Below are 5,321 nucleotides of genomic sequence, written 5' to 3' on the forward strand. Positions count from 1 at the left end.
GAAGTCTATGAAGACTTTGCTGAATTAGCCTTAGAGGAAAAAAATGGCATTTATTATTCATGAGTTGGGTACTGAGATGATAAAAACCCTGGACTATTTATTAGAAACATGACCACTGTTGGCTATTGGAGATGCAGACCGTGTTTGAGAGACTTCCATACATAATATATGATTTCCTGGGGATCTGAAATCTATGGACTAAGAGAAACTGTGTATAGCTTACCTTAACAGTAATCCTTATTGATATTTATTGAACAGTCTGTTTTCCCTTAAGTCCAGTTTTTGGATATGCTGCTTTAACAATGGAGAAGAGAGGGGCTGGGATGTGGGGTGAGGGGAGGAAGGATTATTTTATTTTTTTAACGTTTTTTTCCCACTATCTAAAATTTACGAGTTTGGCGATGAGCGCATTCGTGATGATTTTTTTTTCTTTTTTTTTTTTGGAAGGGGGAGGAGGGAAGGAGTGAGGTCATGCCCAGTATTTCTCCAAGTGAAGATAAAACTTTCCTAAAGAAATAATAATATTATTAATAATAATAATAATAATAATAATAATAATAATAAAAGCCGAAATAAAAATCCATTCATCTAGAGACCGGTGCATTTTAATCTATGCTGCTCTAATTTGAAATAAAGGTCTTAAGCATTAACTCTATTTAGATGCAATATAACAACAACAGGTTATTTTGTCCATGGATTTCGGCGGGGTGAGGTTTTTGCTTTGCTGCTCTCAGTGCTGCCCAAGGTAGAACAAAACCCCGAGCCTGGGAGAGCTGTAGAAGGAGCCATCCCATTCCCATGTCCGTATTTAGCACACCAGGAGGTTGAAAGCCCGTGTGGGTTCCACAGAGCTGAAGGTTTTTAGCTGTTCAATGTTAGCACTACTCGTGTTTGGAGGTGTAGCTGCGACGGGGCGTGCTCGGCTCGGCGTGGAGCGTGTCAGTCCGCCTGTGGTGGGGTTTGCTTGGGGTTTTTTTTGGTTGGGGTTTCTTCTCTGCCTCGCCTTGAACACCCACAGGCTGTGGGAGATGTGGGTGAAGGCTCTGGAGCTCCGTGGGGTGGGGTTTTTTTTTTTTGGGGGGCAGAACAACCCTTTCCCGAGAAAGACCTTGCATTTCAACAGTTGGGTTTTGTGTTGATTAAGTTAATCTGTGCGTTCTGTTTGCCATTGCTACTTTGTGTAAGTCTGTATATATTGTAGAAAATGTATGGTGGAAATATTAATACACTATCTCTAGTGTTTTTTAAATTTAATCAGTACAGTACCTGTGCCTGCATGGTGTTACAGACCATGCGTCGCCCTATATTCAGGGTTCAAGCTTTCCCTTGCTTGTTTAAGGGGTTTATGTATAAATATATTTTATGCCTTTTATTACAAGTCCTGTACTCATGACTTTTGCCATGGCATTTTGTTCTACTTATACTGTAAATTATGCATTATAAAGAGTTTCATTTAAAAAAAAAAAAATTACTTGGTACAATAATTATTGTAATTAAGAGATGTAGCCTTTATTAAAATTTTATATTTTTCAAATTAATATTGTCTTGATGTTTTTTTCACCCTTAATGCCCTGAAAGGGGTTTTTTTCTCATCTGTGGTGGTAGCTGGACAGAGCTGGTGAGCTCCCTGCCTTGGCAGGGGCTGTTCCTGCTGGGAGGGAGGCAAGGCAAAGGCTGGAGCTGCTCTTCAGTGTGAGGATTAAACAATTTACAGCTCCTTCAGGTACCTCACCTGCAAATTTAACCTGGTCTGGCTTCCAGACTGCACGGCTGAGCTCACCTGATGGAGCCAGGGTGTGACATCCGCAGGGATGTGGTGGTCCCCGGGCTGGAGCTCCTGTCGTGGCACACGTGGTGGGCTTGGTGTTGGGATTTGGGGATGGTCACAGCCTTCCCGAGATGGGATTGAGCTGGGGCTGCTCTCCTGCATCCCATGCCAGAGCAAGCTCAGCTTTGTGAAGTTCAGGGCAATAGTCCCCAGCTCTGTAAAGCCCCAGTGCCCATGGCCACGTTGGCCGAGGTGAACTGGGGCGAGCTTTGTGGGGAGCTGCTGAGCAGGACAAACACAGGGAGCTCCTCCCCGTGCTCTCACCCGTATTTGTGGCACAAACCCTATTTTATAGCTGAATGAGCTTAATTTGTTCCTCAGGGGAGCTGCCCATACCAGGGATGGATTTGTCTCCCAGCTGTCGCCCAGACCTTCCCCGGCTCGAGTGAGAAATGCGGGGAAGGCAATTGTGGAGCTGCTTTTGGTCTGTCCTGTTGGTAACCAGAGCCAGCCCTTTGCTTCTGCCTCACCAATGGCACTGACTAGGGCTTCTTTTTTTTTCTTCCTCCCCTCTCTCCACCCGATTTTTTCTATGAGGTTTTAAATTATCTGGGTTATTTTGTGTGTTTGAGAAGACTTCATTTAAAACATCAGTAAAACTTGTATCAAAGGGCTCAACTTCACACTGAGTACACAGAGCTGGGGACTGAATCCTGCAGTTCAAGGGAGCTGCAGGCAGTTTTACACATTTAAATGGATGGTGCCTTGTTTTAAAAAAACCATCTGAAGTTCATGGGGTTCATCTTAATTGATAAGCTGGACATAACGGATGGGTGTAGGGAGACTTCAACAACATAAGGGAAGAAAGATTTTTTTTTTTCCCCCTCTCTCTCTTTTTTTAGTCTACCATCAAAGGTTGGGAACTTAGCACTACATCGTAGTATTATTTTTCTTCTGCTATTAAAATGAATCACACTGTGCCTAATTCTTCTTGGGAAGATGAATGTGTTTGAGGCAGCTTGAAGCCATTCAGTGCCTCACAAGCCTTTGCATCTTTCTATCAATGTTCCAAAATACTCACCTCTGTTTTTTTGGATGTCTGTAGAAACAATATATAAAATGGCTTCAAATACATGGCAGGCTGTTTAGTGGAGATGAAAGGGTATTTGAATAGTCTTTTTAAAATGAATGAAAAGTGAATACTCTCTTCTGTTTCAATTATAAGTGGGACATGGAGCTCGTTAGACACCACCTTAATATGTGACACTCTGAAAAATGTTCACCTACCTTCAGCAGTTCAGAAATATTTTGTTTTTTAGCTTGTCTCGGGATAAAGATCGTGATTACAGGTCTGGCATGTTCCCTGCTAAATGGGGAGGCAGCGTGGGAAAGTTCTGCTCTTACAGCTTGAAAGTAACATCCAACCAAATTTTTTTTTTACACAGTACAGAAGATTGAGAGGGAGTAAGAACCTTATTTTGACCCAAGTGGGTTGTTTCTTTTTTTTCAAGTTTAGCTGAAGTTTATCAGGTTTAACAAAAACTATGTAAATTCATGCAGAAAAAAGGGTGCCCACAGAGCTGCTTGTGGTGTCAAAATATCCTGTGCTGGGTCTTTTCAGAGCAGAGACCCAAAATGTTCCAGTTTGAGTCCTTTTACAGGGAAAGGACCCAAAATATCTTGCCATGGGTCCTTTCCCAGAGAAAGGATGCAAAATACCCCTGTTTGGGTCTTTTTCCAGGGGAGGGATCCAAAATATCCTGGCATGGATCCTTTTCCAGAGGATGGACCCAAAATGTCCTGGTTTGGGTCCTTCCAGAGGAAAGAGACCCAAAATGTCCCAGTTTGGGTCCTTTTCCAGAGGTAGGACCCAAAATGTCCAAAATGGGAGTCCTTTTCCAGAGGTAGGACCCAAAATGTCCTGATTTGGGTCTTTCCAGAGGAGAAGCATCAGTGACAAGATCTCTGCTCTGCAGGAGCAAACTTGAGCAGGGCTGGAGCGCTGCAGCGAGTGATCCCCAACCACTCCACACGCTCAAATCACACTAACTCTTAACACTTAGTGCATTCCTTTGTCTTCAAAGCAGCTCAGAAAGGCTCCTGAAGCCCCACAGCACCCACAGATGTAGGTGGCCTCAGCCTGTGGTGGATAATTGCCGGGGTGAGTGGTGGCCAGAGGAGCTTCAAAGCCGTGTGCTGGCTGCGGGTCACCATCCAACAAAAACACCAGCCCCGGTTACTGCCCAATTCAAATGTGTTGATGGACCTTTAACAGTCCTTGGGAGCATTTGGGATGTGGAGCCTGGAGGCTGGGAATCATAAGCAGGGCCTGAGGTGCTTTTTTTGGGAAGAAGAAACACTTTCCCAAGTGTTTCACAGCTGGAATTCGTTGGGGCGTGTGGCGATCAGCCACCACGGTCTTGCTCCATCCCAAATCAAGGCTGGAAGCAGTGGGGAGTGGGGATGGGCTGAGTGGGGAGGGACAGCTGCAGGGCTGGTTCTCCCCTCTGAGAGGGGGCAAGAGCCCTGGAAGCCTGCATTTGGTTTTCTTCAGCAGAAACCAGGCTGCATTTGGATGCACAAAACTTCCCAGCCCTTGCTGGTGGGCCTCTCTGCTGGCCTGGGTTGATCACAGCAGATACAGTGACAGATTTGTTCTCTCTCTGCCCTGAATGTTTGGCGTCCCCTGGCCCAGAGGGTGCAAAACATCCACAAACTGCCCCTGAGATCATGAGCTTGAAATCACATGAAATAAATGAGAAATAAAATCCCCCTCCCTTCATCAACAGAGACACTCCACGTTGCTTTGAAGGGCACCGGTCCTGGGAGGATGCTTTGCACAGATGAAATATCACAGAAACTCCTTTCTTTCCCCAGGTGCTGAGATCAGGACCATGTCCAGTGGCCCCCAGCCTTTCTCAGATCTCCCTGGGGTTTGTTTTCTCCCCCCTGGCATGGAGTTTATTCCCTCCAAACCCATGAGTCAGCTGGTTCACACTCTGCCTGCTTCATTGGCAACTGTATTCCCTTCCTCTTTCACCTTCCATTAACCTCCTGTTCCTCAAACACCTTCATCCAACTACTCCATTCCGGTAGCAACCTCAGATTAATTAAAAAGGAAAAAAAAAAAAAAAAAAAAAAAAAAAAAAGAAAGGAGCACACTGTCTTTAAATGAGGTTCCTATCCCATTGCTTTCAAATGCTCTCTCTTAATCACAGAGCCCAGAAAACACCCACACACTGGAGGCTGGAGAATTATTTAAGGCAAATCATCTTCCTTCCTCTTCTGAAAAAAGATCAGACTAGTTCTGGATGGTGAGAGCAGCTCTGGTTCAGGTCCTTTCCATTTTTCCCAGCAACGTCCCCGATTCTTGCCCAGCCTCCCCACACAGCCCTGCACACACTCCTTTGCCCCTCACCCTCATTAGCATGCTACTAATCATAATGAAGAGTCCCAGGATGAATTTTTCTAACATTTAAACCACGGCCTGCCATATGTTTTAGCCTCTCTTTTAAATTAAATGAGTGTTGTGGTGCGTTTAATCTTCAGGGAG

This window comes from Cyanistes caeruleus, chromosome 19 (assembly GCF_971803275.1).
Source record: "Cyanistes caeruleus chromosome 19, bCyaCae1.hap1.1, whole genome shotgun sequence".
Classification (NCBI taxonomy): Eukaryota; Metazoa; Chordata; class Aves; order Passeriformes; family Paridae; genus Cyanistes; species Cyanistes caeruleus.